This window comes from Gossypium raimondii, chromosome 12 (assembly GCF_025698545.1).
Source record: "Gossypium raimondii isolate GPD5lz chromosome 12, ASM2569854v1, whole genome shotgun sequence".
Taxonomy (NCBI): domain Eukaryota; kingdom Viridiplantae; phylum Streptophyta; class Magnoliopsida; order Malvales; family Malvaceae; genus Gossypium; species Gossypium raimondii.
The window spans coordinates 15,045,585-15,069,224 of NC_068576.1; the positions used below are offsets into that span (position 1 = coordinate 15,045,585).

A 23,640-nucleotide genomic window follows, 5' to 3' on the forward strand; every position below is an offset into this window, starting at 1 on the left:
CATACATAGCCCATCATCCACTCAGGATTAAAGTATGTTGCACTATGAACGTTACAAGTGAATAAATCCACAAACGAATCTAAGATCTATTCTACTTAGGTCATATCCGGTGTGTTATCAATCTAGTCAGACACAACTATGTCTCTATCTTCTAGGAGTTATCCACTCTGATACCCAAGACAATATATCTCCCTAATTGGGCTTGATAGATGACATATTAGTCATTCAATCGATTTGCTTAATGTCGATTAGACTAAGGATGTGTTTAGATTATCTACTAATATAAGTCGTCTTTTCGTATTATGATACAACTATGTGATGCTACTTAGTATTACTTAAACGTTAGATAATCAGTAAGTCAATATTTGTTCTCATTTTTCTTTGCATGCAAAATTCCTTCAGGACAATATACAAAGATATTAATGAAATTTATGGATATATATTAAACCATTTGTTCAAAAAATACAAGTACATATAGACAAAAATACTACATTAAGGGCACTAGATCCCAAAACTCTGAGGTTTAATTAAGGCTTTGCTCATTCCTTGCCAATTTACAATATAATTATAATTAATGTAAATGCAATTTAAATTCTCATTTCATACTCTTCATAAGTCAACTTCCTTGAGCTAGTTTAGTCGCATGATTCATTAATAATTTTGTTTCTAATTTCTTATAGTCCTATGATTAAATATCAACTTATAGATTATGAGGGCATTAAAGATAGCCATTTAATTCTGTAGAATTTGCATCATAATTCATATTTAGCCCACCTTTCTCACATTTTATATTTTCATTCTTTTTATAGCATTTAGCCAAGTCATGTTTAGCCCCTAGAATTCATTTCATAATTCATGTTTGATTCAATCTTCTCATATATTGTGCTTTCAGTTTTCTAATGATACATAGCCCCTAGTAAACACTAGTAGAAGGAGACTCGGATTCATGGGAATCCTCCACCACACTAGAAAGCACATAAGTGCTAACCTAAAGGCATCATATAAAATCCTTCCTAACACACCAAAAGGTTCATAAAAATATAACTACACCACACCAAGATGCAATTAAGTGCATGGCCTGAAGGTGATGTAAAGCACAATAAGAAAAAAACCTCCACCACATCAAATGTAATACCCCATATCAGGCTCGATCACCGAGCTTGAGCTACGAGATGCTACGATCATCAATTTAATAAATTCAAAACATTATGGAACATATCATCATTTAAATACATAAATAATAAACATTTAAGTGCATAATCACATTCATTTTTGGGTCATACATGAGCTTATAAAAGCTCTCTTGTTAACCCAAGCTTGAATTAAGACCAAACTACAAGGTTTTAAAAATTCAAGTACGATGTTGCAACCTCAAATCCTCCACGTCGTGACGTCTCCAACACAATAAGTCACAACATGACTTTAAGTATATTGACGTCACATCATCACTCACTATCAGCACCACATTGCGACATTGGAAAATTGTGGTCATGATGTGAACCTTACTTTTGCTAAAAATGTCATTTTGAATCCCAATTCAAGATGTGCCAAACAACCTATATCATTTACACAACTCAGTACACATAAAAACATCCCAAACTCATAACACTTCATACAAAACAAATCATTTAACCATTTCTAATAACAAACAATTCAACATGAGTTCAACCTATTGCAATTATATTCATTTCAATATATTTAATCAAATGCCAAATGAACCTAGGTCAAAACATATTATGTAACAGCTCATTTTTCAGTGCTACCGAAAATAATGGTCTTGAAACCTCGTTTTTCAATGATTTAATATTTACGAGTATATTATAGCATTATATTGATTTTTTCAGTAATTTTACCAAACGATTAGTAATTAAGGTACAAGAACTAAATCATAAAAATCGTAAAAGTTTATCGTTCTTGATTTTTATTAGTTAAAAGGTTTAAATAGTAATTGTTCAGGGGTTTAAATGGAAATTAAACTACTTTAAATTATGGTGGACGATCATGTGTTTATAATTTAGTAAGTTATATATTAATTTATTAATTAAATAATTCATATATTTAAATAGTAAAATAAAACCAAAGTTATTATTTTCTTGTTTCTTCAACCTTTCACCATCTAAAAAAAATTGAGAAAGCTTGGAAGTCGTTGAAAAAGCTTCAAAACGTTCAGCCGTTGCATATATGTCCAAAGTGAGCCTGTTTTTCGTAAATTTTATGTTTTTGAGATATTTGTAGCTTGATGTAGCTAGCCCTGGGATTAAATTGTGATACTGTTAAATTTTTCTAATGTTACCATTGATATTTTTGAAGCTTTGGGTGTTTCAATGTTAGCTTCTAAGCTTAGAAATGAAAAATGGACTAAATTGTAAAGTTTAAATGCTATTTTAGAGTATAGGGACTAAAATGAAATAATTAAAAATTAGCATAAAATTTCTATAATTATAGATATTAGAGGTCTATAGAAGAATGTGATCAAAATCGGATTGGAAAAAGGGCTTAAATGTGAAAGAAATGATAGTTTCAGGTTTAAGGACTAAATTGAATAAAATGTGAAACTTTAGAGAAATTATGAAAAATGAAATTAAATTGTCATATAAATTGAATAAGATGTTATAAGGTAATTGAAATTGATAAATTAAAATGAATTATTGTATAGGTCAAGATTTGAATCAATCGGTAGATAATCGAGGATACAAATCCAAAAAATCATGGCCATGTCTTCAATGAAAATAAACCAACAATTTGAATCTCTATTGGGATTGTAAAACTACCCGGATGTTTTAACTTCGGAGGTATCTTCTTTGCAATTAGAGGCATCGATGTTAATTTTCTCACCTTTTTTTTCATTTTCCTATGTCGTTTCATGATTTCCTTTAAATATTTGGCATATTTCAGAATTGTCTATAAGCTCTAATAGCGGCAAATTGACATTGAGGGATTTAAATAAATTAAGAAAATTTATAAAATCTATATTGTCCCTCTTTTTTTATCCCTTAATCTCATCAGGATGGGACTTTTGTTGTGCTTGGGTTTGACATTACTGGATCAGACACTGATCCGGCTACCTCATCGATCGGCTCATGGTGCTCAGCTTCTTTTCCTCCTCCGTGGGTTCGTCGACATCTTCCAAAATTTCTTTCTGTTTATGGATGGGTATGATTGGTGGCTTTATTGCCTTGCCTAATTGCAACGCGATTTCCCTTGCATGCTCATTTCTATCTCTCTAAGGGTTGTTCTCCATGTTACTTGGGAGACTTTGACCATTTTGTTTTTGGAACATTGTCATCAATTGACTCATTTGGTCACAAAGGGTATCCATTCGGGACTCAAGTCGTCCATAAGTAGCTTGGAATTGTTGAATGTCCATCTTCATAGTTTGCATCTTTCCCTTTAGTCGGTCGAATCTTTAACCACATGTAGCATGGTCATTCCCCACGACTGTTTGTTGCAATGGTGGAGGTTGGTAAGGAGGGTTCGATTTGTTTTGTACTTGATTTGCACCTCATTTATTACCTCCCTAATTGAGGTTAGAATGATCCCTCCAACCTTCTGAATAGGGATTTTCACCCCTATTATTTACATAGCTCGCTTTGACGAGTGTATCCAAATGGTTAAACTTTTCTAAAATTTTTCGGAACTGATCATCGTCGTTTTCTTAGTTTACTGTTTTCACCGTTAGAGGCTTAAATTTGAACATGAATCTCTCATTAGGCCATATGTACGAATTCATGATCATGTCTTCAATGATTTTGTAGGCTCGTTTGTACGTGTGGAACATAAGAGATCCGCTAGATGGTCCATCTAAGCTAGATTTTATGTGGTCGTTAACACTGTTGTAGAAAATTTGTATTTGGAATCACGCTTGTAGTCCATGGTGTGGGCATTTTCTTAACATTGTCTTGAAATGCTCACACGCCTCATATAGGGACTCACCTTTGAACTATATAAAATTGGCGATTTCTCGCCTTAATTGAATGGTTTAGTTAATCGGGAAAAATTTATGGAGAAAATTTTCCGCTAAGTCATTTCATGTTGTAATGGAAACCTACTCTAATGAATCCAACCAATTAGTCGCATTATCGCATAAAGAAAATGAGAATAATCTAAATTTTGATTCGGGTCTTCAACCATGTTCTCTTTAAAATGCAGTGCATTTTGGATCATTTGGATTACCTCAAAATTATTAGCGTTAATCACCAGCCATTTTATGCTTCCTCGCATCACGTCTAATGTAGGTACGGCGTACTTATGCAACATCATTTGTTCCATTAGGACTTCTTATAGTATATATCTTTGTTGGTCTCTTGGTTATTCAAATAATGGATTTTCTTAGGGTAAATTTATAACTGCAAGTGGATCAGTATTCATCGCTTGACAATTGTTCCTGTGTAATTGCTCCGGATCTAGGTGTGGTTCGATTGGAGTGTCGAAGCTTCGGGTGAAACGCAACTTGAAAGGAAAATAAAACCAAAAATAAAAAAAGTTCAAAATTATATATATAGGTCTTAACTATAATACCCTCAACCTGACCCGAGTCACCGGGCTCAGATTTCAAGTGTTACCACATGTAGCACTTAAGAAAATTTTCTAACAATTGATAGACACTTATTACTTAAAAAAATTTTAGCTATCATTTCATTTGTAGACTAGATATAAAAAAAACAAAGGAAAGTATTTTAGAAATAAAATATTACTCAAACCAATTACAGCTCATTACAATACAAACATTTACTAAAGACTAACTCTTAGAGTATGATACTACAATACACCACTTTTCCATTGTATGCATAATAACCCACTTCATCGCTACCTTGATGTACTCCTGGCGTAGTCCCTCCTAGCACATTTTCTTACTTCATCACTTGAAATAATAACAAACACTGTAAGTTCAAGAGAACTTAGTGAGAGTTAATACATAACACCTTGATAGATTCTTTTATAATATTTGAAGAACATCTGTATGCCAGCTACCCTTCATAACCACTTACTTCTATTTGGGTAGATACTATCACAGATTTGGGTTTACACTTACACGCCAACTGCTATACTTTTAATCGTACCAATTCTCTCTTAACTACCTGACTAACTAACTTAAGATCCTTCCAAATATTAGCTTAATCTTTTCTTTTTCTTAGAACCTTAAAGGTACTTTTCAAAGAATATCTCTTCAAAGACTACTTTATACAGAACATCTCTTCACCCTTACACTTAATCCATAATAGTTATTCATAGATACTATTCACTGGCGGATACATACACAGTTGGTAGATACTCACGCATATTTGAATACCCTCAGTTTACTAATAAAATCATATTCTTGTTCAATGCCCTACAAGCTCACACTGATAATGAACTATACAAATCCTTCAGATGAATTTCACACAGCTTTATTATAAATCCCCAGATTTTTAGGATAACAATAACTCAAATTCCATATGATTTCAGAAAAAGATATGATACAACTCAAATTTGACACTACATGGTATAGACAAACTTAGACTAATGAATACTTATCTCATTCATAACTACGAACACGCCCAAATCTCAAACTAACAGGTTATCACGATGGATACCCTTTCTGAACATATAGACCCACACTTCTTTTCAAGAAACTCCCTTAAGGCTTATTCAATTACATCACAAATTTTATTCAACCAACTTAACTTCATTCATATCATAACCTTATCATAGTAGTATCTATCTATAACAGCCTGATTTAGACCCTAGTCGAAATAGTGGTTTTGAGACCACAAATTCGAGTCAAAAATATTTTAATATTATTTTTGGTATTTACAGTATGTGAATTAATATGAGTAAAAATTTCGTGTGAAAATTTTATCGTTTGTGTGCTCAATTTGCAAAAAAGACTTAATCGCGTAAAATGTAAAAGTGACTAGCTAATTGTTAAAGTACTATATTGCTATGGCTTTCATTATGTGGGGCCTTATGTTGAAATTATACCATTGAAATTATGGATGGACACAAAAGCCTAAGGTTAGTGTATTTTAAATGAAATTATAAAGGTTAGTTTTGTAAATTAATTAATTATGATAGTATAATAAAACATAAAATAAAATGACCATGCATTTTTAGTTCATCTTTGCCGAAATTGAAGAAAGAAAAGCTAGGGCTCATATGTTTTGATATTCGGCTACTTCCAAGCCTGATTAAAGGTCCGTTTTATTTTGTTTTTGATAATTTCTATGTTTTTGAGATCGTTGCTTTCTGTTTTATCAAGCCCATGCTTAAATTTCAACTTTGAGGCTATTGCGGGCCATTCTAGACGTGATCAAGATAGACCACCTGTGAGCTCGAAAGCTACCTTAGTAGCTAGTGTTAGTAACATCCGATCGAACCAACCTGAGTGTAAATATTGCGGTAAACAACATCCCAACAATTGTAGATTGAATGATCAGACTTGTTTTAAATGTGGATCGATGGATCACTTCATTTGTGAATGCCCTGTGTTAGCTGAGCAAAACATAGTGCAGAATACGAGATCGAGTAACATGTCAGCTTGAGGTAGACCACCAAGAAACACAGGTAATTTGAGTGGAAGCCAGTGGGGAACTAAAGACACATCTATTAGATCTGAGGCTCGCGGGCCTACCAGAGCTTATGCTATCCGCGCTCGTGAAGAAGCTTCGTCTCCAGATGTGATTACCAGTACTTTCATTCTCTATGATACTAGTGTTATTGCATTGATAGATCCTGGATCAGCTCATTCTTATGTATGTGAGACTTTAGTATCCAGTAAGACTTTTCCTGTAGAGTCTACTGAATTTATGATTAGAGTATCGAACCCCTTGGGCTAGTGTGTCTTGGTTGATAAAGTATGTAAGAATTGCCCGTTGATGATTCGAGATTCATGTTTTCTAGCTGATTTTATGTTGTTTTCATTCAATGAATTTGATATAATTCTGGGCATGGAATGGTTAACATTGCATGATGCTATTGTGAACTGCAAACGGAAGACTATTGATTTGCGATGCCAAAATGATGAAATAATTCAGATTTAGTCTAATGATCTCAATGGTTTATCGGCAATGATTTCTTCGATGCTAGCTCAGAAATATGTGAGAAGGGGTTGTGAAGCTTACTTTGCCTATGTACTCGATTCTAAAGTGACCGAAAAGAAGATTGAATCAGTATCAGTTGTGTGCGAGTATCTAGATGTGTTTCCTGAAGAATTATTGGATTTGCCACCGATCCAAGAGGTAGAGTGTGGCATTGAGTTAGTACCGGGGACAACTTCGATTTTGATAGCTCCGTACAGAATGGCACCGACCAAATTAAAAGAATTGAAAGCTTAGTTGCAAGAATTGATGGATAGAGGTTTCGCACAACCGAGTTTTTCTTTCTAAGGTGCACCGGTTTTGTTTGTGAAAAAGAAGGATGGAACTATAAGAATGTGCATCAACTACCGATAACTCAATAAAGTGACTATAAAGAATAAGTATCCTTTACCACGGATTGATGATTTGTTATATTAGTTGAAAAGGGCTACTGTGTTTTCAAATATATATTTGAGATCGTTTTATTATCAGTTGCGAGTTAAAGACTCCGATGAGCCGAAAACTACTTTCCGAACGAGGTACGGACACTATGAGTTTCCGATTATGCCTTTCGGACTTACTAATGTACCTGCTGCTTTTATGGATTTAATGAATCAGATCTTCATACAGTATTTGGACCGATTTGTAGTTGTGTTTATAGATGATATCTTGATTTATTCCCCTGACGAATCTGAGCATGCCAAACATCTAAGATTAGTACTACAGACTTTGCGTGATAAGCAGTTATAGCGAAGTTCAGTAAATGTGAGTTCTGGTTACGAGAAGTTAGTTTTCTGGGACATGTTGTATCAGCATCGGGTATTTAGGTTGATCCAACCAAGATTTCAGCAATATTAGATTGGAAGCCTCTGAGAAATGTATCCGAAGTCTGAAGCTTTTTGGGACTCGCCGATTATTACAAACGATTCGTAAAAGGTTTCTCTATGATTGCAACCCCGATGGTGAGACTACTTTAGAAAGATATTAAGTTCGAGTGGTCAGAAAAGTTCCATAAAAGTTTTGATCAGTTGAAAGCTTTATTAACCGAAGCTCCGGTGCTAGTTCAGCCAAAATCGGGTAAAGAATTTGGCATTTATAATGATGCATCTTTGAATGGTTTGGGCTATGTTTTAATGCAAGAATACAAAGTCATAGCTTGTGCCTCGAGATAATTAAAGCCGCACGAAAAGAATTATCCGATGCACGATTTTGAATTGGCAGCTATTGTGTTTACATTGAAAATTTGGTGTCACTATCTGTTCGATGAGAAATGTCATGTCTATTCTGATCACAAAAGCTTAAAATATTTGATGACTAAGAATGATATCAATTTGCAACAGCGAAGATGGTTAGAGTTGTTAAAAGATTACGAGCTAGTGATTGACTACCATTCGGGGAAAGCTAATCTTGTTGCTGATGCTTTGAGTCAGAAATTATTGTTTGCCTTACGTGCGATGAATACTCAATTGACCCTATCCGATGATGGTACAATTGTAGCTGAATTGAAAGCGAGACCGTTATTTGTACAACAGATTTGTGAAGCTCAAAAAGTCGATAATGAATTGTTAGCAAAACTAGCTCAATGTTATTTGAATACTGATTCAAAGTTCTGAGCTGATGCTGAGGATTGTTTGAGGTTTAGAGGCCAAATATGTGTTCCGAGAAATTCAGAATTTATTCAGATTATTTTAAATAAAGCTCATAGCAGTAGGTTATCTTTTCACCCGGCTAGTACAAAAATGTATTATGATCTGAAATAGCTTTACTGATGGCCTGGTATGAAACGAGATATCTTTGAATTTGTTTCGAAATGTCTAATTTTTCAGCAAGTTAAAGCTGAACATCAAGTACCATCTGGGTTATTGCAGCTGATTATGATTCCCGAGTGGAAATGGGACAGAATCACGATGGATTTTGTATCGGGTTTGCTTTTGTCACCGAGTAAGAAAGATTCAATTTGGGTAGTTGTCGATAGATTGACTAAATCAGCTCATTTCATTCCAGTACATATAGATTATTCACTTGATAAGCTTGCTGAATTGTACATTTCTCAGGTTGTAAAATTGCACAGAGTACCTATATCTATTGTTTCGGGCAAAGATCCGAGATTCACATCGCGGTTTCGGAAGAAACTGCAAGATGCATTAGGTACAAAATTACACTTTAGCACGGCTTTTCACCCATAGACGGATGGTCAATCCAAGTGGATTATTCAGATACTCAAAGATATGTTGAGATATTGCATTCTTGAGTTTGAAGGTGTGTGGGAATGATACTTGCCACTGATTGAATTTGCGTATAATAATAGCTTTCAATCGAGTATCAAAATGGCACCTTACAAGGATTTGTACGGTCGCAAATGTCGAACACCTTTGTATTGGACTGAGCTCAGTGAGAATAAGATACACGAGGTCGATTTGATCAAAGAGACTGAACAGAAAGTGAAAGTGATTAGTGATAGTTTGAAAGCAGCGCCAAATCATCAGAAATCATATGCAGATTTGAAACGAGAAGATATTAAGCTTCAGATCGGGGATAAAGTGATTTTGAAAGTATCTCCATGGAAGAAAATGCTTCGATTTGGTTGTAATGGCAAACTGAGTCCGAGATTCATTGGATCGTATGAGATTATTGAATATATCGGGCCGGTTGCTTAGAGATTGTTGTTACCACCTGAGTTAGAAAAGATACACGATGTGTTTCACGTATCGATGCTTCGACGATACAGATCTGATCCCTCGCATGTAATTTCTCCGTCAGAGATAGAAATTCAGTCTGATATGACTTATGAAGAAAAACCGATTCGTATCTTAGCTCACGAGATTAAAGAACTGAAAAATAAGAAAATTTTGTTAGTAAAAGTACTGTGGCATCGACTCGGTGTTGAAAAGGCTAGGTGGGAGCTCGAAGATTCTATGAGACAGCAATATCCAAATATGTTCAACGGTATGATTTTTGGGGATGAAAATCCTTAAGGGAGGAAAGTTGTAACAACCTGGTTTAGACCCTAATCGGAACAGTGATTTTGGGACCACAAATCTGAGTCAAAAAAATATTTTAATATTATTTTTGGGGTTTACAGTATGTGAATTAATATGTGTAAAAATATCGTGTGAAAATTTTATCGTTTGTATGCTCAATTTGCAAAAAAGACTTAATCGCGTAAAATGCAAAAGTGACTTGCTAATTGTTAAAATATTATATTGCTATGCTTTCATTATGTGGGGCCTTATGTTGAAACTATACCATTGAAATTATGGATGGACATAAAAGCCTAAGGTTAGTGGATTTTAAATGAAATTATAAAGGTTAGTTTTGTAAATTAATTAATTATGATAGTATAATAAAACATAAAATAAAATGGCCATGCATTTTTAGTTCATCTTTGTCGAAATTGAAGAAAGAAAAGCTAGTGCTCATATGTTTTTGCTTTCTGTTTTATCAAGCCCATGCTTAAATTTCAGAATTTGATGATGAATTTGAGTTATGCAATTGTTGATTTTGTAAGCTTTGTGATGTTAAAAGGTGAAATATGAAAGCTTGATGATAGATAAATATATTTTGTATTGGGATTTTTGATGTATTTGCTAATTATGGACTAAATTGTGAAAATGAGAAATTGAGAGGTTAAAATGTGAAATAAATGAAATATATGGGCTGCTAGGGACCTTAGAAAGATTCGGCTAAGGCATGGTTTTGATGAATTTTGTGTATTTGGTGTTTTTTTTATTCAGGACTAAAATGTCAAAAATGTGAAATTTTGGGGCTAAAGTGTAAATGCCCTAATTATGTGTTTATGGATTGAATTAAATGAGATGTATTATTAAATAGCCAAATTTGAATTTATTTAGATCAGGAAAAGTGGAAATTAGATTTGGATCTTGAAAAGTCGAAGGTTGTCGAATAGTCGTTCCGGTTCGTTCGTGTCCATACGAGGTAAGTTCATAAATAAATAAATGTCGTTAAATTTGAATGCATATGTATTATAAATGCTGAATTTTTATACGCTTGGGAGAATTGTTTGCGAGTTTGATTCGATTGAATTACGACATCCGAAAATCCGTACGAACCATAGGAATAGTTAGGATACATATGTCATGGCATAGGATTCTGATATATGATTTCGTGTAAGACCACATCTGGGACGTTGGCATCGATTTGAGATTTACGTGTAAGACCATTTCTGGGACATTGGCATCGTATATGATTTCATGTAAGACCCTGTCTGGGACAGTGGCATCGTTATTTGATTACATGTAATACCACGTCTGGGAAGTTGGCATTGTACGAGCTTTTCAAGCTATCCATGTATCTTTTTTGATTCTGAATGGTTCAACAGGAAAACACTTGGCAAGACTAAATGTGAGTTTGATTTAAACGATTACGGTATGTATTAAGTTTATACGAACTTTGAAAGAAAGGTAAGTGTTGATGATTAAAGTGATCATGTGAGCTTTATGAGAAATGGGATTATATATATGTGTATGGAATTAATTAGATTTGGTTGTTTCAAATTGAATTATGAATGCTTTTGTGTTAATTTATTTGCTTATGGCTTACTAAGCTTTCCAAGCTTACTTTGTGTGTTTATTCGTTGTTTATAGATTTTGAAAGCTAGCTCGAGCTCGGGATCGTCGAGGAACGCATCACACTATCGATATCTATTTTGGTATTTTGAAAGAAAACTTGTATTTATGACATATGACATGTATAGTATAGCTTGTTATGGTTGGATTTGAATTGTGTATATATATAGCCATGCGAAAATGGCTTGATCATGATGTTAATGCTTGTGTGTATTCGGTCATGACATAAGTTTAAGTTGGAAGTACATTTTATGATATATATATATATGCTTGTGGTGTTTGGTTTTATATTTCGGCTTAGTAATGAGGTAAAAGATGAATGCATCTTTGATATATGATATGTGAAATATAGGTTAAGTGATGGCATGTCTTTATTTGTATTTGGCTATTTAGGTACTTTTGGTGAATGCCATTAATGAATATGTTTCATGATTGTTATGGGTTGATTGTTTTGGTACGAATCCAAATGGTGAAATTGGTATGACTTTTGTGGCTAACTCGGATAGCCAAATAGATAAAGAGATGAATGGTTTTGTATAGGTATTTTGAATTGATTATAGAGTGTGCGAATTTGGTATGCTATGAATTGTTCTTTGTGTTCATAAATGTTTAATGTGGCTATGGTGAGATGCGTGTGAGTCGGTTATTTGGTAATAATTGTTAATGTTTTTATAATTATGTCCATAAAGCTGTGTGGATAGCTTGACTTAGATTAATAACCTAATTTGTATAATATGTGAATTGGTATATTTATTAAATAGTTAAAGGAATGGGTTTTGCTACTGTTTGGTATTTGTGTTTAGAAATGGCATTTGCTTTAAAATGATATACGCAAGTTATCATAGCACATAAAGTATATTGGGTTGTGTTCTAAAGTTAACAAAAGTTTTATATGTGAAGTAATATTAGGCCGTGATTTATGATTTGTCTTGTTTGAAATGCGCATGTGTAATAGCTTATTGAAAGAGGTGTTTAATATTGAGCCAATAAGATAGATGTATACAATTGAGTGATTCGATGTATATGTTAGGTATATGACAATGTATTGTAATAAGTTTATTTATAACTTGATTATTCGAATACCATGATTTTAGGTCTTATGGTTCGACTATTAAATTTTATAAGACATTTGTAATATGATTTGATATATGTGGTTGGTTCCAATATAGGAATAAATAAAGGATACTGATACAATTAAATTTCGAAGCATAGTTTGTTTATGTGATATTATTATTAAAGTCTGTTAGATTTTTAATTAGCTTTATGCTGTATTTATATACAAATTTGACTTGTATGATTATGTGAATGTTCGAAACTGTGTTAGGTCCGGTAATGCCTCTTAACCCATTCCAGCGACAGATACGGGTTAGGGGTGTTACACTATCACCAAGCAATCGAAATTTATTTAGAACTTACCATAAGGGAGAATAATCATTTTTACCGGACAGACTTTATAGAGTACGCCACAAGGGCCAAACAGAGTACGCTATAAAGGCAACATACGAAATATGCCACAAAGGCAACATACAAAGTAACGTGTTTATTATCTCGACGAACTTTTACAGAAGGTGTTATGGGTTTCTCCCTCATGGAATTACAAATACATTTCATGTATCATGATCTGCCAATTTGATCTACACATCACCGAAGGCTACACCATGAACATACATACAGTCATATCTTGCCATGTGTCTTCAGCACATGGATTTACACACTTTCATGTATCATGATCTGCCAGTCCAATCTTCATTCTACTAGAGGCTACACCATGAGTGTTTTCATAGCATACGATACCATAGGTCTCAACTTCATGGTCTTACACTTGTTTTAATATCGTGATCTTCTAGTCTAGTTAGCAATATAATTTTCCTGCAAGAGGCATCACAGAAGGACATTTACATGGCATTCACTTACCCGAACTATTCACGTATCTGAGTGATTCATACTTTTTTGATATCAAACTATACCTGCATACTTACTCATCACATTCTATTCCAACAAAACTTCATACATATTATCATAACACTTATATCATTATTATTATACTTCTAACACTTATCAATTGCTAGAGATATCATCGCCATTCAGATATACTTCTATTTGTACAGTTGCTAACTCTTGAAAAGATTTATATTTCATGCCTTTAGACCTAGCTAATTACTTGTACTTAGGTACATTTAGTTGCATTTTAGAATATTTCATTAGTATTTTTATCATTACATTAGGAGCTTGGATTGTGTTTAAATGTTAAGTACTTTTAATTGCATGTGGAAGGGTTGTGTTTGGTGATTTGGCAGGTGCAGGATTTGGAGAAAGAAATAAATGAGTGAAGGTTTGGCGGGGCAACAGGTTGGACAATTTGCCAACTTGTATGTCGTGGAAATTTGAGGAAGATGATCGATTCAACACTCAACGCATACCAGTCTTAGCTCAACTCTACTTGTACCATAAAATTTTGGCTAAAAAAAAAAAGGAGAAGATATCATGGACTGTTGGATTTACCTTAGGGAAAAAGCTTATAAAAAGTCAAAAGAGGAAACCCTAAAGTGTGTGGATATCTAGAGGCAAAAAAGAGAGGGTAGCGACTGAGTAGAGACGGAAAGAGGAAGACGAAGGCAATCCCTTTCAGCCACCACAGGACAGGATGCATTGTGAACTGGAAAAGCGAAAGTTTTCTTCTCGAAGTTCTTCTATATTTCTTACTTTGTCCCTCCGTGAATTGATTTAACTAAAACGATGTTAGATGATATTTTGGTTTTGAATTTTACTTGCCAACCCATGAGCTAAATCACATAGGGTTGGGATTACATGATGAAACCTTTATTTTCTTTAATGGTTGAAGCATAGATCTTAATTAATTTACTATTTTATTCAATTGTTTTTATTTCTAAATTGTATACGTGCAATCCCTAAACATAGATGACTTTGAAGCATGCTCATAAACTAATCTAATTCTGAAAAGGTTGGATTAGTTGGACTAAAATTGAATGATATGAGCAAGTATTCGACTGATACTTGTAGTAGACTCTCGAAATAGAGCAACATTCATATGAAAAGAAAATAAAACAGTGCAAGATACCATGCTAAAGGCTTATAGACATATATCACTTTAAGGCAAGGTAACTTGAGGTTTTTCTTCTCGAAAGAAGCAGACCACTTTAGAACTCTTCTGAGCAATAGATTGAGTATGATTTTGCTGAGGCATTATTGATAAAAAGGGTAGATTATTAGTAATCTCGACCTTTCAAATCAACATCATATATCCTCTACCCTTTGCTGTAGCATTTTGCCATAACATATTTAGTTGTTTACTTGTTTGTTACATATTATTCACGTAGTTATTCTAATAATTACCATTGCATTTTTACTCTTGCTTTGCCTTAGCATTTTCCAGTATTAGTCAGTACACATTTAGCACACATTATTATTCCTTTAAATTACCACTGCATACTTATCTTTGTTTTGTCATAGCATTAATCATAATTCGTTATAATAACTTGATCACTTTTATACCTTATCCGATCCTTGTGGAGATGATCTTAATTATCACTTTATTACTTGATTCAACGTGTATACTTGCACAATTCACATATCATATTCATATGCGACAAGTTTTTGACGTCGTTGTCGGGGATCGGTGATTTGGTGAAATTTGGTTTTGTTATTTTACTTAGTTCCATTAGTTGTAGCTAACTTAGTTGTATTTAATTTTTACAGGTTTGTCATTAGTGTATGAGAAGAGGCATTCCTGCTAATGAAGAATATCCTTTTAACCTAGAGATCGAAAAAACTTTATAAAGAAGGCAAAAAGAGCTGCAAAATATGGCTAGGGAGGGAAATGACCCTGGTCTTAATGATAACCCACTTAGTCGCAATAATAATCCTCTAATGGATCGTGTGATAGATGATCATCATAGACCAATTTGAGAGCATGTTATTCCAATTTTGGATTATCTGAATCCAGGGATAGTCAGACCACAAATAGAAGCTCAGCAGTTTTAGCTGAAATTGGTAATGTTTCAAATGTTGCAAACAGTACAATAGTTTGATGGATTACCTACTGAAGATCCAAGAGTGCATTTAAGACTTTTGCTAGAGGTCTGTAACTTGTTTAGACAACAGGGTGTTCTTAAAGACGCTTTGCGGCTTAAACTATTTCCACATTTTTTGAGAGATTGTGCGAGAGTATGGCTGAATGCTCTGTCGTTGGGAATAGTGACATCTTGGAATGATCTTTGTTAGAGATTGTTGCTACGGTATAATCCACCAAATATGAATGCTAAGCTTAGAAATGACATCACATCTTTTCGAAAATTAGAGGATGTAATACTATATGAAGCTTGGGAATAATTTAAAGAGTTAATTCAGAAATGTCTGATGCATGGATTTCAACACTGGACTTAGATGGAGATGTTTTACAATGGATTGAATGCACATACAAGAATGGTAGTTGATGCTTCTGCCAATGGTACCTTGTTAGATAAATCTTACAATGAAGCATATGAAATTTTAGAACGGACTGCCAACAATGATTATCAATATCCTACCACAAGAGTTTGGACGGGTAAGAAAGCTGCTAGTACCATAGAGCTTGATGCAATCACTTCATTAACTGCTCAAGTATCATCTTTAAGTAATATGATTAAGACACTGAAGAGACCAATTGTAGTTCAGGAGATGAAAGAAGTCGAACCAACACATGTTTATTGTGGCGAAGACCATGAGCTTGACGAATGCCTATCAAATCCAGCATCCGTGTGCTACATGGGTAATTTCAACCAGAACAATAACCCCCATTCCAACACGTATAATCCAGGGTGGAACCAACATCTGAATTTTAGTTGGAATAATCAAGGTGCGGAGAATTTTAACAATGCGACAAGACAAAACACCATCAGTGCACCGCCTGGTTATACTCAACCTATATCGAGGCAAAATGTCCAACAAGGTTAGACATCGACTTCATCATCATCATCATCATCTATTGAAGCCTTGTTGAAATAATATATGGCCAAGGATAATGCCGTAATTCAGAGTTAAGTTGCATCCCTCCAAGCTCTTTAGAATCAAGTGGGGAAAATAACGAATGTTTTAAATTCGATACCATAAGGAGCATTTTCAAGTGATACCAAGAATTCAAGAATAAAAGGGAAGGAACAATGCAAGGCTATCATTCTTAGAAGTGGACCTCTGTTTGATGACATTGCTCAAGATGCCATGGTAGGAGAGGATAACTCGAATAACAACCATGTGAAGATCCTAGAGCCATCTGAAAAGTACACTGCAGCTGAAAAGGCTATGTAAAAGATTGTTCCAGAAGAATCAGATCGTGTTGCCAACAAAAAGTCACAGTAAAAAAATATATAAACAACCTGAAGGATGACCACCTCTACCTTTTCCTCAGCGATTCCAAAATTCTAAACAGAATGTTCAGTTTAAAATATTTTTGGATGTCTTGAAGCAACTACATATCAACACACCGTTAGTAGAAGCTTTGGAGCAAATGCCCAATTATGTGAAATTTATGAAAGATATACTGTTAAAGAAGCACAGATTGGGAGAATTTGAAACTGTTGCTCTCACTGAAGGGTGCACAGTGATATTGATGAATAAGTTACCTCTAAAGTTGAAGGACCTAGGGAGTTTCACTATCCCATGTTCAATTAGAAATCATTATGTTGGTAAGGCATTATGTGATTTAGGAGTGAATATAAATCTAATGCCTATATCTATTTTCAGGAAGTTGGGAATTGGGAAAGTAAGACCTACTACAGTTACGTTGCAACTAGTTGATTGATGCTACGCATATTCGGTAGGTAAAATTGAAGACGTGCTAGTAAGAGTAGATAAATTTATTTTCCCTGCAGATTTCCTTATTTTAGAATGTGAAGCTGCCAAAGATGTGCCAATTATTCTTGGAAGACCATTTCTTGCTACAGACAGGATTTTAATTGAAGTGCAGGAAGGTGAACTAAATATGAGGGTAAATGATCAACAAGTTACTTTTAATGTATTTGATGCTTTGAAATGTGCAGATCAGAATAAAGAATGTCATACCAATGGTTTGCTAGAAACAGTGGTGGGAGAAGAGTTTGCAAGGCGTTTGCCACAGCAAAATCTTCTATCTCCAACAGTTTGTTGAGCAGCAAGGGCTCAACTCACTCAGTCAATTGCAGAAGCAACTCAATTTCTTTAAGACTCAGCAACTCCAAATTGTTGAGAAATTGGAAAGAGCGTAAAAAAATATTTTCTATCTTTCTTTTCTTTAATTACTTTACTTTAATTTCGTTTTTATTTTTTTATATTTAATTACTTAACGTTATTTTCATTTCTGATTGATCATCTTATTAATAAGATCACGAAGTCTGATAAAGAAAGGGAGGATATGCACCCAATGAAAAGGAAAGTGTGTTATAAGATCAGTGCACGCAAATCCACCCGTAGAAAAGAATGAAGTAACCATACTTCACTCCAAGTCAAGGAAGTTTTCTTCCTTTCCTTGCATCATGCAATCCATTTGTTTTGCCATGTCATTTTTCTATTCATATATATCTTCTCGCATTCATGTTTTATATGTATACATGTGTTGAGGACAATGCATCCCTAAGGTTTGGGAGTGTATTGTGCATTTAGGCTGCATTTTATATTTAGTATGTATGATCATTTTAGCATAGTCATTCTACTGATTTTTAAATTGTAACATTATCAAGTACTAGGTAATTCAGTGTATGCTCCATTGTGATTATCAAGTCAAAGAATTTTGTGACATGCTAAATCCCCTAATAATACCAAAAAAAGAAAGAAAAAGAAAAGAGAAAGAAAAATAGGAAAAAGAAAGAAAGAGAAAGGAAAAAAAAAGAAAGAAAAAAATAACTTAAGTTTAGGTAACAAATGAACTAAGTAAATTAATAAATGTGTGTCATGGCCAAAAAACAGACATGAGTATTTAGGAAATTTTGTTTTTAGGGAGAAATTTTATGCACTGCCTTTGTTGAGCAAACATTTTAAACTTGAACACGTTTTAGTGAAAGAAGATTATTGAGAATGGATGAATATATTGTTCTTTGAATAGACTGGCAGTACAAGATGGTTATGTGTGCTGGAAAAAGTTTTGAATTCATGCATATTTTGCTTGAGGATAAGCAATAACTTAGGTTTGGGGGTGTGCCAACTCTTGAAAAAAGTTATATGTCATGCATTTAGACTTAGCTAATTGCTTGTACTTGGGTGCATTTAGTTGCATTTTAGGACATTTCAATAGTATTTTTATCATTGCATTAGGAGCTTGGACTGTGTTCAAATGTTAAGCACTTTTAATTGCATGTGGAAGGGTTATGTTTGGTGGTTTGACAGGTGCAAGATGTGGAGAAAGAAATAAATGAGTGAAGGTTTGTCTGGGCAAAAGGTTGGACAGCTTGCCAACTTGTATGTCGTGGCAATTCCAAGAAGATGACCGATTCAACACTCAATGAATACCAATCTCAGTCCAACTCTACTTGTACCAAAAAAATCTGCCAGAAAAAAGAGAAGATATCATGGGTTGTTGGATTTTCCAGGGAAAAATCTTATAAAAATTCAAAGAAGGAAACCCTAAAGTGTGAGGATATCCTGAGGAAAAAATAGAGGGTAGCAGCTGAGTAGAGACGGAAAGAGGAAGACGAAGACAATCCCTCTCAGCCACCACAGGACACTTTGCCGCTGAAGTGTGAACTAGACAAGCGAAAGCTATCTTCCCGAAGTTCTTTTGTATTTCTTACTTTGTTCTTCCGTGAATTGATTTCAGTGAAACAATGTTGGATGATATTTTGGTTTTGAATTTTACTTGCCAACCCATGAACTAAATCTCATAGGGTTGGGATTACATGATGAAACATTTATTTTCTTTAGCGGTTGAAGCATAGATCTTAATTAATTTACTATTTTATTCAACTGTTTTTATTTCTAAATTGTATGTGTACAATCCCTAGACATAGATAACTGTGCAGCATGCCTAGAAACTAATCTAATTCTAAAAAGGTTGAATTAGTTGGATTGAAGCTGAATTAGATAAGCAAGTACTCGACTAGTACTTGTAATAAACTCTAGACATATAGCAGCGTTCATATGGAAAGAACACAAAACAGTGTAGATACCATGCTAAAGGCCTATAGACATATATCGATTAAGGCAAGGTAACTTGAGGTTTTTGCTCTCGAAAGAAGCAGATCACTTTAGAACTTTGCTAAGCAGTAGATTGAGTATGATTTTGCTGAGGCATTATTGATAAAAATGATAGATTCTTAGTAATCCCGACCTTCCAAATCAACATCATATATCCTCTATCATTTGCCCTAGCATCTTGCCATAACATATTTATTTGTTTACTTGTTCGTTACATATTATTCACATAGTTATTCTCGTAATTGCCATTGCATTTTTACTTTTAATTTGCCTTAACATTTTCCAGAATTAGTATACATTTAGCACACATTATTATTCCTTTAAATTACCACTGCATACTTATCTTTGTTTTGCCATAGCATTAATCATAATTCGTTATAATAACTTGACCACTTTTATACCTAATTCGATCTTTGTGGAGATGATCTTACTTATTACTTTATTACTTGATCCGACCTGTATACTTGCACAATTCGCATATCATATTCACATGTGAAAATAGTACACATGTAAGAGTCGAGATAGAGACTCACCTTGTAACTCACGTACTAAAGTTTGAAGCTCCAGACTCAGGAATCCTTCTCGAATCAGCAACGACAATTGCTTAAAGTACATGGGATTACTAGATTAAAACTCATTATATACAAAAAATTTACTTATCATTTCAATCACTGACAACCTCATGCATAGTTTTGTACTTAAAGCTTTATTGTTCACATCTCACATACAAACTTACTCTTTTAAAACACCTAACATGCAAAGCTGTAATACTTATCCGGAGATGGAATGATCACTGATTAAACCAAGAAACTTAGCTTCCAGCTTAAGGAGGAAAAGATGCTATTGGACTAAAGAAAAATAATCAGAGAGGAGCATATTTAAAAGAGAATAACCTTTTTACAGAACCCTTCTCACATATAAATATGACTCATCCTACTTAGTGGAATTTAACAAGTGTCACATATTTCAGAATTTTTCTTTCTTAATGGCCTACAGATTTTGAGAGAAACATATATGAGAATCATGCATTCTAGATATCACACCAGTCTATCCAGTTGGTTCCTAACCAAATCACTTTACAATCTAACCAACACAGTACTTCAGACAAACAAGGCGCACTATACCTTTGGCTTTAACTCATACCATAATTACCTTTCCACTTAACAAAATATTTCTCTTTAGATAACAGAATAATAAGAAATAAAATCTTCACTTACTTACACGGGGATTACTATACTCTCACATAAATGCACTGGAAGAAATAATTGGGCGTATCACACTTCACCAAATAGATTACTTTACTAGAATACGCCTAAATCTTGGACACTAACGTTCCTACACATCTTATTAATTGTAAAAAAATATTTTCACGATTTATGGTCAAAACTTCCCCTGTAATAGTGCCAACAACTTGACCGTATATAAACGAGTTATCGTTTATAGTAAAATATAACACCAAAAATATAAAAGATTAAAACGACGGTGTCCAAAAGTGCACGAGTCAAATTGTAATATAGTTTCTACAACGAAATACTTGAAAATATTTCGAGGATCGTACCCAAGGGAGGATGGAATAAATTAGGAAAACTTTTTTACAATAATAAGTCTAAACAATACTAATTAATTCCTATATTATGATAAACAATAAAATAGATAAATGGGATAAAAATAAATAAATAAAATAAACAAACAAACAACTTAAAATCAATAAATCAATCAGAAAGATTAACTCACTTTAGGGTTTGTAACTAACTTTGGATTAGGGTTTTAGGGTGGATTAAACAATTATTACCCACCGACCTCTAATTAACTGATCAATTGGTTGATACTCACTTATCTCCTGCCCTCACTTTCTGAACTAGAATAAATTATGATTTACTCAATTCGACATATCTCCCAACCTCGCCTATCCTATAATAACTTCCTAGGCTTGTCAATCGTAATGGTTTAAGCACATATAATTCATACCAACTAACCCCTCTCAAGAAACCTTAAATCCTTTGTTAATCGCATCCTCATCCACTCGTTAATCTCCCCTAAAGGATTCAGCCACTCATGTTATTCATAATCTCAACTCCAATTGAATTAATAATGTGAAGAACACGACCGGTTCGGAAGAGAAAATATATTTGAATAATCGTGAATTGAATATCGAATGGGGGAAAGGAGTAGCAAATTGATTAATTGGAATGGAGAATTAAATATAATGTAAGAAAAAGTAAACTTAAATACTTTAATTAAATAAATAAACTCTTGAATCAAAACTAATCTCAAGAGAAAAAACAAAAGAGTTATGAAAAGCCAAAAGAAAAATAACTTAATCCTACGCTAAACTACCAGGGTTTTTTAAGCCATCTAGGACGACTTAGTTACAGCAAACCTCGAATATCTTATTTATAGACGTGTTGGCAATCCAAATTAGGTCTACGACATGTCCTAGGTCTTCGTATAAGGTTGATGGTACGGAAAAAAATATCCCCAAAATACTTGGGCAGGACATTGACTTGTGTCGTGCCACACCATGTCTGTTGTGCGACACGACATACAATTCCAGCCTAATTTCATTTGTTTTGTGCTTTGACATCCTGGGAAGCTTGTGCATCGCTCGTCCCTTACTTCCACATCAATCAAGCCTCTATATCTTCATCCTATACACTCAATTCAACATATTAGTACTACTTGGGGTCTGTGTTAGCCTATTAAGTCACAACACTTACAAAATGTGTTAAAAGCACTTATTTTATTAATATTTAGTCCTGTCCTAAATACCGAAAATGTAATATTAAATCCTAAATTACATAGAAAACAAGCTCCTTAAGTGCAAAATTGACTCGATTTAACTACTACATTTGATGGCAGGTCAAATAACTCCAGAAAGCATTTAGCCGCAATAGTATTAATAAGAACCATATCAAGGCGTTCTTGCAAAATAACTCACTACAAAGCGCCGCTAAAAGTATTTGCAGCGCTTTTAGAAGCACCGCCAAAAACGCCGCTAATGACAGCGTCGCTAACTTTAGCAGCGTTTTTAGAAGTAAACGCCGCTAAAGACCATGACTTTTAGTGGCGTTTTTAAAAAACACCACTAATTTTGGCAGATTTGTAAAAAAAAATTTTCTATATTTTCAACCTTCCTGTAAAAACAAATCAGAAGAAACCAAATCTAAACCAACCGAAAGCAATAAATCTATATAATATTTACAATTAAACGAATAATATATAATAAATATCAATAAATAAAATTTGTATTATTCTTACAAAAATGTTAAAAGTTAAAATGATAAATAAAAGTCAAAATGATAAAAATATTTACACGATAGTCTAAGACGGCGGCTGTTGCGATTGCTGAAACATCTTCATCATATTCTAAAGCTGCTGCTGGAGTTCATCGTACTTTCTACACTGCTCTGCTTCTCTCGCTGCCACATCTGCTTTAAGCTGCAGCTGGAGTTCTTCATACTTTCGTTGAACCTCAGCTTCTCTCGATGCTTCCTCCGCTTGAAGTTGTGTAATTTGCTCAACTGTTGTCGCTTGCATCTGAGCGATCTGGTCTCTTAACCTCTGAACTTCAGCTTGAGCCTGACTCCTCGGAGGCATGTATTGTTGCGAGCTGGATCCAAAATATTGGGATGGGTTAACAAAAGATCCTTGAAATCGAACCCGACCATACCTTTTAGGACCCAAAACTTGGTGATAATCCGATTATCAATGTCGTCAATATGAATGAACTATCTTTGGAAGGAATCGCTTCGTACTCCGCCTTTTTCTCCTTTAGTTTTTCCTAATAAATAAATCACATAGTTAGGAACGCAATATATATTAAAAAAACAAATGCAACA

General features: G+C 34.0%; 2 non-coding genes across 2 annotated transcripts; one reads left to right on the forward strand and one right to left on the reverse strand.

Annotated features, from left to right (window-relative positions):
- The first annotated feature begins 3,866 nt into the window (after nucleotides 1-3,866).
- Nucleotides 3,867-3,972, forward strand: LOC128035736 (small nucleolar RNA R71). The gene has a single exon (XR_008192286.1). It is a non-coding gene; the product is annotated as a small nucleolar RNA R71 (small nucleolar RNA).
- An 11,950-nt stretch (nucleotides 3,973-15,922) lies between these two features.
- On the reverse strand, nucleotides 15,923-16,029 carry LOC128035751 (small nucleolar RNA R71). Its single transcript, XR_008192301.1, has one exon. It is a non-coding gene; the product is annotated as a small nucleolar RNA R71 (small nucleolar RNA).
- Between the last annotated feature and the right edge of the window lie 7,611 nt (nucleotides 16,030-23,640).